Source organism: Mus musculus, chromosome X, assembly GCF_000001635.26.
Source record: "Mus musculus strain C57BL/6J chromosome X, GRCm38.p6 C57BL/6J".
Classification (NCBI taxonomy): domain Eukaryota; kingdom Metazoa; phylum Chordata; class Mammalia; order Rodentia; family Muridae; genus Mus; species Mus musculus.
The window spans coordinates 106500348-106513938 of NC_000086.7; positions in this window are offsets into that span (position 1 = coordinate 106500348).

The window sequence follows — 13591 nt, forward strand, 5'->3', positions numbered from 1 at the left end:
CAGTACCCCCCCCGGAGCTTGTGTCTCTAGTCGCAGAAGATGGCCTAGTGGGCAATCAATGGGAGGAGAGGCCCTTGGTCTTGCAATCAAACTCAGGTTGTCAGTCTTGGTGACATGTGTCTTTACAAATTTAAAGAGATCTTTAACAAGCAAGGGAACTGAAACATCAAATGAAAACTAGGGATTTGCACCGTTCATCGTCAAATTCTACCAGAACTACAAGGAGATGTTCTATATGTAAGTTCATATTCTAAGAAGCTTCTGTGGCTATTGTTTACTTGTGTGATTTTTTTTTCAGAAAGTCTTTAGTAGTAGCTATCCCTAGCCATATTCCCTCCTCTCTCCTGCTCTCCCATCCCCCAAACTAGTTAACCCTTCCTGTTCCATTATTCTCCTTTCTTCTTCTTTATCACTGGGTTCTATCTTCCCTCCCTTGAGAGCTCTCTCTCCCCATGGTTCTCTCCTAATTACCTGACCTCTGTGGTTATTCCAAATAAAGCACACATATCTAAAGGTTCAAAGCCGACATCCACAAATGAGAGAAAGCATGTGACATCTGTCTTTTGGGGTCTGTGTTATGTCACACAGAATGATTGTTTCCAGCTCTAGCCATTTACCTATGAATTTCATGATTTCATTTTTCTTTAAAGGAATGTGTGTTTATCTTTAAGAAATACAAACTCAAGAACTCTGGTTAAAGTAGTTACCGCATCTGTAATGAACATTTAAATGGTTCAGAACAAAAGCACTTTTGCTAGGCGTATTATAGATAACAGGCAACTTCTTCATTAGAGACAAACAATAACTACACAAGGAATCATGAAATTTGAATGAGTCACAATTTATAAGCATTCTAATAAAACTGTTCACATAAGAATCATCAAAAGATGGGAAATATAGGAGAGGTGCCCGTGACAAGGATTAGAATGAACATGGTCTGAAAGTTCCTTCTCGCAAGATTTGAACCACTAAAAGGAAAACAGCAAGTACACCGGGATGAAAGTGGACCCCCGATGGCCTAGTCGGCCATCACTGGAAAGAGAGGCCCATTGGACACGCAAATTTTATATGCCCCAGTACAGGGGAACGCCAGGGCCAAAAAGGGGGAGTGGGTGGGTAGGGGAGTGGGGGTGGGTGGGTATGGGGGACTTTTGGTATAGCATTGGAAAGGTAAATGAGCTAAATACCTAATAAAAAATTAAAAAAAAAAATAAATAAATATTAAAAAAAAAGAAATCTCTTATGTCTAATTGATATGGCTGTCATAATTAATTTAAATAGTGATTTCAACCTGGTTACGATGCAGGAAAATGCTTCATTAATAATCCTTAAAGAGAAATAGCATAAGATGTGGACATAACTATAAATGTCAAGATTCAGTTATAGATTTAAATATAGATATATAGCCTATTCACTACAAGCAATATTCCATAAGAAATGCAGTTGTAAAATTTATTTATACCAGATTATCTTTGTCATATTTGAAAGTCCTATGATTAATTCAACTTTTTAAAATTCATAGAATATTCAGAATATTTATTTTAATCATAAGTTCTGAATCTTTTTACCAAAATTATGCAAGTGAAGCATTTGATGGGCTGGGTAGAATTTTATGGCATTCTATATTTCACAGATATTTTAACAAGCAAGAGAAGTGATAGATGAATGATAGGTAGACAGATAGTGTTGACAAAAGATGAACAGGTTAGTTAAGAAAAGAAATGACATATCAGGAAATGTACTATGATGTTTCAGAGCAATTTAAAAATGCATTTATGTGAATTTTTGTAAATGATGCAAATACATATTCTATTTTGATCGTCTAGATATCCTGACCTTTATGGAAATGTTCATTTTACTTTCTAAGAATAGATTTGCCTATCGTCACAAAATACTCTTTAACTTTATAAGTATTGATTAAACCTGCATGTCTATATTATGTTTTGTGAGATACACAAATAAAATATAAACTGTGAAAAAAAAAAAAGAAAGTGGACCCCCATCTTACCATGTGACCCAGATTCCCATCCCTGGCAAGAGACATTCTGAGCATCTGGTATGATGTTTAATGAGTGAACCTCACTTGATATGATGACTGGTGAGAGAACATCACTTGTTATTATTCACATCCATGCTTATTACTATTCTCATTCACGCCACACAAACCAGCCATGAGGCACAACAGAAAATATCCAGCTATTCTGTAGTTCTTATCTAGTGTTCCAATGCAGCAGTATTTTAAAAGACATAAAACAGCCCAGCCATCTTTGAACATTAGCATTCTGACAGGCATCACGAAATCCTGGGTTGGATCCCACTGCAGATAAGAAATGAAATTGATGAAACTGGAATGCAGACTGCCAGCTAGACAAAACTGTTATGTAAATGTTCAGCCTCAGAGTTCATAACTACACCTGGGTAAGATCACATGCTTATTCTTAGGAAGGACTTGTGTAGTGCTAAATGGTAAAAGCTATGATGCCTACCTTACACTCTCAAATGGTTCAAAGAAAAAGAAATGTTAAGAAATAGAAAAATAGTAAAGTGAATGTAGCAAACATTTCAAAAGGAAGTCAAAGCAAAGACTAGAACTTCTATCTATAATTCCTGAAACATGGAAGACTATAAGGTTTAGTCCTAGAATGTTCTCCTGGGGGAGGTGTGAGCAAAAAGACATCAGGTAGTGGGCACAGGATGGAAGGGGCTAAGGCTCTCTCAGGGAAAATAGCAGTACACTTGTTCAATTTCCCCCCATGTATACACAGACTTCTGCACACACAGAGCTCTGTCATTTGATGCAGACGTACATTATAGGTTTTCATCACTTTTGGACTCTGCCAAACACACTCTTGTCTTTGATTCCACTCTCATGTTTTGCTATAGCTTGTTTTGTTTTGTTTTGTTTTGCCTTTTGCCTTCCTTTTTTTTTTTTGAAAGTATTTTATGTTACTCTTCTGTTTTGAACGTTTTCATCTACCGGCGACTTCTACTCAATTGAAGAGTCATGCTCATATATTCATTAGTGAGAAGGCTAGTAATCCTCACATTCTGTTCTGAGGCATAGTACAAAAATCTCCAGAGCATTTGAATGTGGCCACTGGGCATACTCATGTAAGGAAGCTCCTCAAGGTACATGTAAGAGGTGAGTTATGCAACTTCTGACCCAGACTGACTCTGAGAAATGTACCTTTCTCTAAGAGTACAAACTCAAGTTTTAATGAATATGTGACTGACTAGGTCCTATTATGAATTCCATGTTATGAATTTGGTTCAGAGTACCAAATTCTGAACCATGGTTAAAATATAGGAGGATGTCTTTTGTCCTCAAAGATAGCATTTGTATTCTGTATTACCTTTGTGATCCTTCTTCGACACACAAATAACAATGCATCTCAGAAAAACATGGAAGAATTTTATAGATAAAATGAGGTTAAAACTTTAGATGTACTCCACAGTCATCTTGAGACAATAAAAATACAACACCTATTTTTTTTAAAATTATCTGTAGCAGTTGACCTTGTTATCCAGTGCTTTGTACTTGAAGACACTTCATGCAGAAACAGGGAATATCTTTTTGATCTCCTAGTGGGCTGCAGGATTTAAAAGTGGGAGGCCCAAACCTAGGTAAGCACTATAAGAATAATGAAGAAAATATCTAATAAAAAAGAATAAATTCACTGGGTGTGGTGGTGCACGCCTTTAATCCCAGCACTCGGGAGGCAGAGGCAGGCGGATTTCTGAGTTTGAGGCCAGCCTGATCTACAAAGTGAGTTCCAGGACAGCCAGAGCTATACAGAGAAACCCTGTCTCAAACAACAACAACAACAACAAAACCAACCAACCAAACCAAACCAAACCAAACCAAACAAACAAAAGAATAAATTCATTTGAAACTTCAAAATTGTCTCCTAGAAGTGTATACTGTCTGTCAGAGGGAGAGGGAAAGAGAGGAAGAGAGAGACAGAGACAGAGGAAAGAAGGGGAGAAGGAAAGAGAGGAAGAAGGAGAAAGGAAAGGAGAAGTAGGAGGGAGGAGAGAGAGAAAGAAAGATAACAATAGAGAGGAAGATAAGATAAGAGGCAAAAAGGGAGGAATGAGGAGAGAAATGAAGGAGAGGAGAAGGAGAGAGGGAGGGAGAGAGAGGGAGAGCCCGAGCCAAGTGTGCCTTTGGAGGGGATGGAGAGCTTTATTTTTGCTTTTCTTTTTTTTTCTGCTTCAAAAAGTTCTCTCAAAAAGTAGAGATTCGTTTTTATACTTAAGAACCCAGGCAGATACAGTTTGTCAAGGACAAACACTGTTCTCTGGGCAATTTCAGGACAATTTGAATTTAAGATAATTTGGATAATATGTGTTTCTCTGAAATCCGGTGTACTCATTTGAACTAATGAGTGCCCATTGGATTCTTGTTCACATGTCAAAGGAACTGGCACTTTAGCCTCAACAACAAACTTAAAAGAAAAAAAAAAACGCAACTTGTCCTTAATATGGGTTTAGACTAATTACTGAGGAACCATTCAGCAATAATGGCCTCAATCAGTTAAATAGTTCATGAAACGTCAATTAATTAAGGGACTGTTGAGTCTAAGAACCACAACAATTGTCAAGAATGAGGGTGGATGTCAATTTCAGAGTAAAGCATTAGTAATTTCACACACACACACACGCACATGCACACGCACACACACATGCACACATGTACACATGCACACAAGCACACACATATACATATGTTGGGCTGCAGAGATGGCCCCACAGTGGAGGGAGCTTGCTGCTATTGCAGAGGACCTGGATTTGGTTCCCAACATCCTCATGACTGCTGACATCCAACTGTAACTCCAGTTCTGGAGGCTCTGTCACCCTTTTCCCATACAGGGCCAACACACAGGGTAAGGACACTCTTTTTTTGTACCCCTGGAAGTAATGGGAGCCTGACTGACAGATTTCCTTTTTCCATTTCTGCAACTGGAGGACTTATCCTTTTTGTGCAGGTGAAACATTGCTTTTCTATTAAAAATTATGTATCATTTTAATTAATTAATATTATTAATTTTTCTATTATGTATAGTTTTCTACATAATGTATGCATGTACACCAGAAGAGGGCACGAGATCCCATTATAGATGGTTATGATCATGTGGTTGCCGGGGATTGAACTCAGGACCTCTGGAGAAGCAGTCAGTGCTCTTAACCACTGAGCCATATCTCTAGCCCCCAAAATCAAACTTTTTTGCTCCACTTTCCCTCACCATTTTCTGTGGCATTCTATGTGTTTTTGTGTATCTGGAGTGATGGCTGAACCAGGTTTCCTTTCACACTTTGCACATGCCTTCCTTCCACAAATGATTTGCTCAGCTACAGAAACAGCACAGCCACAAAACCAAGTTCACTTTTCTTAATGGCAGAATATTATCTCACTGTGTAAACGTACCACTTTTTATTATTATTATTATCGATTCATCAATTGATGGGAATCTAGGCTGTTTCCATTTCCTGGTAGTCGAGGACACAGCAACATAGAAACTCTAATTTGTCTGATGAGCATAGACAGAGATTCTCAATAAAATACTTGCAAACTGGGCTGCATCTGTTTCATATGCTTGGAATTTGGTAACTGAGGCATCATACTGCCTTACTTTTTTGTGTTTCCTGTGTTTCTCTGCTGTGGTGTGCACATCTGTTGTAATGATATCTCCTCTGACTTTGCCATCCCTGTGATCAGCCTTCCCTTGAGCACTCAGGCTCAGTCCTACTCCGAGGGGAGAAAGTTAAACACTGCACTAGCAGCCATGCCAAAGCATGCAAAACAGAGGCAGACACTCATAATTGATTACTGCCTGCTCTGTTATCACCAGTGACCACAGAAGAGAAATGGGAAAACTAATGTGAACCAAAGGCTGGAGAGATGACTCAGTGGCTAAGAGAACTGGTTGCTCTTCCAGTGGACCAGAGTTTGGACTCTAGCATCCATATGAGGTGACTCACAGCTGCCTGTCACCTCAACTTAAGTGGATTTGACTCCCTTGTCCATGTTCCTTGGGTACCTGCACATGCATGCTCATACACACAGAGACACATAATTTGCGTATAGTCAGCCTTTGAAAATTTTGTAGAATAGGGTAAAAAGTTCAAAATTAGTTAAGGCAAAATAGAAAGAAAAATTAGATGCAATATGGAACAGGGCAAGGGGAAAATGAAAGGAGAATCCCTTTTAAATGAAATAGAAGCAGGGAGAAGATGGGAGAAGAAGGCTATGAAGAGAGAGATTAAAGAGATAAAAAGAACTGACAGCACAATAAAGAAATAAATAAGCAAACTGCCTAAACTTAGGGGACAATCTGTAAGCTGCTTCTGAAAATAAAATTTAAATATTTGTAAGACTAGAATAAAAATAAAAACCTATGACAGGAAGGAAAATCTCCAGATCAATAATAAACAATCCCAAACTCAGAGACAGTTACTTGAAGTAGCAGCTTCTTTAAGTCTTCTCCAGGATTGGAGCTTTGTCAGAGCTACTCAGTGCAAGCTGGATGTATTTCTGATGTGTTGTAAAATACAACATTCTCGGGAACACAACCACTAGGTTAGTGAATATCTTTTGAGCTTATTCTTCTATTGCAACTGAAATTTTGTATTCTTTGCTCAACATTTCCCTAACAGCATCTTTGAGCCTCTACATCTGATGGCTACCTGTGTATGTGTTCAACTAGTATTGATTTAGTGAGGCCATGTCTTGTTTACCTCTGTGTTGTTACTGTATTCCATTCAATAATTCCTTACTCTTGTTCATGATGTTGCAAATGACAGGATGATACTCTTTTTTTTCAGGCTTGTTTTTTCATTTTAATACCGAATAACATTCTATATATCATATATTCTTTACATATTCATCTATAATATATAGGTTATTTCTATTACTTGGTTTGTGCTCATACAATGAACAGTACCTCTTTGAGATACTGTTTAACTCCATTTGGCTGGAGATATTCAATAGTGGAATTTTCTGGGATATATGGCAGTCTGGTTTTAGTGTTTTCACGAATTCTCCTGCTGTTATACAAAGTGGATGTACTCATTTACATCCTCATCTGTAGTGTGCAGGCTTTGCATTTTCTCCACAACTTTTTCAGCACTTATTTTTAATTGTTATAGTCAATTCAACAATAGTCTTGGTGGACTGAGTCCCTTAATGGCTTCTACAGTTTATTTTGAAGGTTTTGAACAAATGTCTTTTATCCATTATAAACTTGTCTACTCTTGCTTTCTTTTGTTTTCCATTACTGTGAGGCAGCGTTTTTTGTCTCTTTATTTTCAGTCTATGTGAAGGCAGTCCTTGCAGATTGCATGCAGTTGTGACCTTTAAACAACAACCTATTCAGCTGCTTTAGGTCTTTTGATTAGGGAACTTAATTCACTTAAGATTCAAGTAAACAACTTTCAGTGTATTAATTATTCTTTGGTTGTTTTGAGAAGACTTTTTTTCTTTTTACTCTTTGGGTATTTTCATTACTTGATTTTGAGTAAAAGATTTCTATAGTTGTAGGTTTTGTTTTCTTTTTTCAAAAAATCTATTATAGGTTTTTACTTAGTATTTACCATGGTGCTTGAAAAAAATAGGCATAAGAGAGCATTGCTAGCTGATAATAACTACTCTGACAGTATAAAATATATACTTGTTTATATCATTTTCTTATTTAATATCTTTGATATCATAATTTCCATTATTTTAATTGTATGTGGTTTAAATTTATTTTAGTTATTTTAATAGTTCCATGTTAAATCCTCTTACTAAAGAAAATAATTTACATACCACTCTTATAGTAGTAGGGTGCTATGAATTTGACTGTGTATTTGCTTTTAACAGTAGATGTTATATTTTATATGTTTTCTTGTTATTAATTAGCATCACATACCTCATTTGAACAACCCTGTTTAGCATGGCTTGAAACAATGATCTTATGGTGATGAGCTTCCTCAGGTTTTGCTTCTTCGAGGAAGTCTTTGTCTCTATATTTGTATCTAAAGAACATATTTGCTAGGCTGGTAACAGAATTTTTGGTTAGATGATAATTTTCCTTGCTACTCTGATATATCATTGCACTCTGTTTCAGCCTATGACTTAACTGCTGAAATATATGCTGCTAGTCCTGCTTCCTTCCTTCCTTCCTTCCTTCCTTCCTTCCTTCCTTCCTTCCTTCCTTCCTCCCTCCCTCATTCCCTCCCTCTCCCCTCCCCTCTCTCTTTTTCTCTCCTTCCCTCCCTCCCTTCCTCCCTCCTTTCCTTCCTTTCCTTTTTTAATTTTTATTTGAGACAGGCTTTCTCTGTGTAGCTCTGGCTGTACTGGAACTTGCTTTGTAGATCTACCTGTCTCTGCCTCCTGAGTGCTGGGATAAAAAGCGTGCATCACCATGCATACCTCTTTTCCCGCTTTCTTGGTTTTAATTGTGTCTCAGTAAATGTTCTTTATAACCATGCTACACTCCACAGACCCAAAGAAGCTAAACAAGGAAGAAGTCCCAAGTGAGGAAACTTGAATCTCACTTAGAATGGGGGCTAAAATAGTCATAAGAGGTAGATGGAGAGAAGGAACTGGGAGGGAGTGGCTATGGGGCAGAGAATGTGGTGTTCAGGATCAGGTGTGTGGAAGGACAGGAGAAATGGCTATGAGAATGAATGGAAATCTGCAACTGACAGGGGTGAAGAGGTGGGAAGGGCATCTCCAGGATGAGACAGAGACCTGGGATAAGGGAGGTACTCAAGAATCAATAGGGTTAACCTTAGCTATGACTCACTACACTGGGGATATGGAACCTGAAGTGGCTGCCTCCTGAGGCCATACAGGAACCCCCATGGAGAGATAGAGACACCAACCCACCCACAAAATTTTCAACCCAAAATTTTTCCTGTCTACAAGAAATGCAGGCACAGTAGATGGAGCAGAGGCTGAGGGAATGGCCTACCATAAACTGACCCAACTTGAGACCCATCTCAAAGGCAAGCACAATCCCTAACACTATTAATAATACTGTTATGTTTGCAGACAGGAGCATGTTATCCTATGAGAGGCTCTACCAAGCAGCTGACTCAGACAGATGCAGACACCCACAGCCAAACAGTGGATTGAGCTTGAGGACTTTTATGGAAGAATGGGGGAAGGATAGCAGGCCGCAAAGGGGAGAGGAACTCCACAGGAAGACCAACAGAGTCAACTAACCTGAACCCTTGAGGCTCTCAGAGATTGAGCCACCAACTGAAGAACATACACGGGCTGTACCTAGGCCTCCCTGCACATATGAAGCAGATGTTCAACTTGTTCTTCTTGTGGGCACAGAACAACTGTAATAGGGGCTACCCCAAAAGCTGTTGTCTGTGTGTAGGATATGTTCTACTGGCATGACTGCCTTGTCTGGCCTCAGTGAGAGAGGAAGCGCCTAGCTTCACAGGGACTTGAAGTGCTAGTGTGATGAGGGGATAACCAGGGGAGCCCTGACCATCAGAGGACAATGGGAGAGGGAGATGTGGGGAAGGGTTGTAGGAGGGGTGACCAAGAGGGGGCAATGAGCAGGATGTAAGATGAACAAGTAAAACAATAAAATTAAATGAAAATTTTTTCTTTATTTATTCACATTCCTCCTTTTACTATGTTTTAAAATAAGTCATCTTCACATTTAGATTCTTATTTCCAAATGATTCTGCTACTGGTGCTACTCTATTTTTTCATTTCCTTTACTTCACTTATTAGCCACAGAATTTCTCTTTGTTTTTAAAATTTCTCATCTTGCCCATTACTGTTTTCCAAATTTTAGTGAATTTTTCCATTAAATTAACCTAAGTTCCTTAAAACAATTATTTTATCAATAAGGCTGGAGAGTTGGCTCAGTGCTTAAGAGCACTTGCTGTTCTCACAGAGGACCTGAGTTTGGTTCCCAGCACGCATATGGCGGCTCATAATTGACTATAACTTCATTTCTGGGGGATTCAATGTTCTCTTCTGACTTCCTCGGGCACCAGGCATACACACGATACATGCAGGCAAAGTACACACACACATACACATATAATAGAGTTAATAAATCTAAACAAAATCCAATTGTTTTGAATTCATTGTCACATAGTACAATTCATTTTATGGAGGATCAGCTCCTGGATAATTAATATTTTCTTTTGGTGGAATGGTACCTTCTCTACTTTTTCATGGTTATTATTGCCTTATGCTGTTATGTTTGTATTTGAGGAACAAAAGTCATATTACAGTCTTTACAGACTGGCAGTGTCTGGGAACGCCCTTCAAACGTCAGCCTGACTAGAGATTCTAGTAAGGACATGTGCCATGCTCTAAGGGCAGGGTAGTTGCTATCTCTTTTAGGTAAGTAGTTTTAGTTTCTAGGTGGGAATTCTGGGTGCTTAAATAATTGAGTTTGAGCCTGGATTCACAGGAATACAACTATGATTGTTTACGTGAGAATTAGCCTACACCTTGGATTCCCAAAAGTGAACCTGGAGCCTGTATTTCCAGGGAATGTCCTGAAGTCTTAGTTGATAGGGTATGATCTTTCAGTGGAGTAGGCCTACAGCTTGAATCTTCAGGTATTGACTAGACACTGGAATGGATGGGTGTAGACACTTGGTGTCTATTAGTATGTGTATGAGGCCTAAGTTCACATGGGCCAGCTTGGTACTTTGATAGGCCTGATGTCTGAACGCACTTGGATAGTGTGCTGGATAGTTTTATGTCAACTTGACATAAGAGAAAATATCTCCTTATTAAGATCGTGCCGCATTCAAGCTTGTAGGGCATATTCTTAATTAATGATTGATTGGGGAGGTCTCAGTCCATTAGGACAGAGGCTATCCCTGGTTTGATGTTCCTGGGTTCTATAAGAGAGCAGATTAAGAAGTCTAGAAAGAGCAAGCCATTAAGCAGTACTCCTTTATGGCCTTTGCGTCAGCTCTTGTCTTTAGGCTCCTGAACTGTTTAAGTTCTTGTCCTGACTTCCATTAATGATGAACAGTGATATGAAAGTATAAGCCAAATAAACCCTTTCTTCCTCAAGTTGATTTTTGTCATGATGTTTCATCATAGCAATAGTAACCTTAACTAAGCAACATAGGTTTTGAAACCTGAGTCTGTGTTAGCAGGTCTGGAGTCTTTATCTGTAGATTTGCTCTTCAAGCTTCAGGACATACATTCTGTTCTGATACAGGAATCTGTGTAAACTCTGAGCCTAATGGAGCAAATCTGGACCTTGGGACCTTTGGAACTTAAGAATACCTGTGATCTGGAATCTGCCTCTATTAGGCTCAATGTGGAATCTGGGTCTTTAATATTTGGGACACTCACATGGTACTTGACATTGTTGTTTTGGTCTAGAGTCATATGGATTAACTGAAAAATCTATGTTTACTGATGTTTTCCTGGAGGCTGAGTATGCAAGTGCTGGCTAAGTCATAGGGCTGACAAGCATCCTTAACTCTTGTTGACCAATCTGTGTGTGGTGGTTTGAATAAGAATGGCTCCCACATGCTCATATATTTGAATGCTTAATTACCAGAGAGTGGCATTGTTTAGAACGGATTAGAAGGATTAAGAGGTATGGCATTGTTGGAGGAAGTGTGTCACTGGTGGTGGACTTTGAGATTTCAAAAGCTCATGCTAAGGCTCAAGTATCTTTCTCACTTTGCTTATGGCTCAAGTTGTTGAATTCTCGGCTGTTTCTCTAGCATCATGTCTGCCTGTGTACATGTCTGCTATGCTTCCCACTGTAATCATGGACTAATCTCTGAAACTGTAAGCAAGCACACAATTAAATGTTTCCATTTATAAGGATTACCTTAGTTTTGATGTGTCTTCACAGCAATAGAACAGTGACTGTGGTGGGCTGAATAAAAATAGTCCCCATATGTCCATAGGGAATGATCCTATTAGGAGGTGTGGCCTTGCTGGAGTGGATGTGGTCTTGTTAGAGGAAGTGTGTCACTGTGGGTGTGGGCTTTGAGGTCTCAGATGCTCAAGCTAGGCCAGCATTTCAAGGTCTCTTCCTGCTGCCTGCCATGCCTATAATGGACTAAACCTCTGAACTGTAAGCCAGCTCCAATTAATTATAGATTGCTGTTACTATTGCTATACAAATTTAAGGTATAATAAATTAAAGGCTGTGATGGTTTGTATATTCTTGGACCAGAGAGTGGCACCATTTGGGGGTGTGGCCTTGTTGGAATAGGTGTGACCTTGTTGGAGTAGGTGTGTCACTGTGTGTGTGGGCATAAGATCCTCACCCTAGTTGCCTGGAAGTCAGTCTTCCACTAGCAGCCTTTGGATGAAGACGTAGAACTCTCAGCTCCTCCTACACCATGCCTGCCTGGATGCTGCCATACTCCCACCTTTATGGTAATGGACTGAACCTCTGAATCTGTAAGCCATCCCCAATTAAATGTTGTTTTTTATAAGACTTGCCTTGGTCATGGTGTCTGTTCACAGAAGTAAAACCCTAACTAAGACAAAGGCTCTCACAGACATCTGTCTACGTTGGAGTAACTTCAAGTCTATTGACTCTTGTAGGTATGCTTTGGAATTTTCTATATTTATATAAATTGTATAAATCAATCAATCTCCAAAGAAATAATGATTTTAGTAGATTATGCCTTAAGAGTCCATGCTTTATGTTTACATGAGTCTTTTATATACACCCCAAAAGTTGGCAATGTACCTATCTATAATTTTATGTAAGTATATGTAGTTTTTCCATATCTATAAACAAGATTCATATTTTGTCAATGGGAAATAAACTAGAAACAGATAATCTTTGACTATTTTAGTCCCTTTAAAAGTTATCATTGTACACACCTTTGTGTCTTATCTAACATTCTTGTGACTATCAAAACCTTTAAAAGGTATTCTTAGTAGAACATTAGCTTCCACTAATACAACAGCTAAGAATGTCATCAGATAGCATCTGGAATCTATAGCATAGTTTCGCCTGTTTTTTTGTAACCCACCTACCCAAGGACTCCATCAATACACTTAGTAAATATCTTGATTTATGATGGAGCATGGTATTTAGAGGCAATCTCAATGTTTGTCTTCCTGCTAAACTATCCTTTATTCTTTTGATTTGAAGGCTCTGTGTTTTTGCCTAGATAAGAATCAGCAGCACTCCCAGCTGTGAAGTCTTTGAAGAAATATATTGTTTATTAATTTTTATATGTACTCCATAGATTTTGTATGTTCTTATGAGCATCCATCTTAGCTTACCTAATGTCTGCCACCACATTGAAAGACAGAAGTTTTCTTTTCCGTAGGCTATGTCTTCCTAAAGAATTGGAATATTTGCTTTATTGTTCAAAAGCATACTTTGGGTCTGAGCTTGATGGTCCATATCTTTAATATCAGCCACTCAGGAGGCAGAGGTAGGCAGATATTTGAGTTGAAGGCCAGTTTTCTCTACATAATTAGTTATAGGACAGCTGGGGCTACACAGTGAGATTCTGTCTCAAAAAAAAAAAGTATGTTTCAATCCTTAAACTGCTAGAAGAAAACATAGGCAGTACTGTGTAGATGCAGGAAAGGACTTTCTGAATAGTACTCCATTTGCTT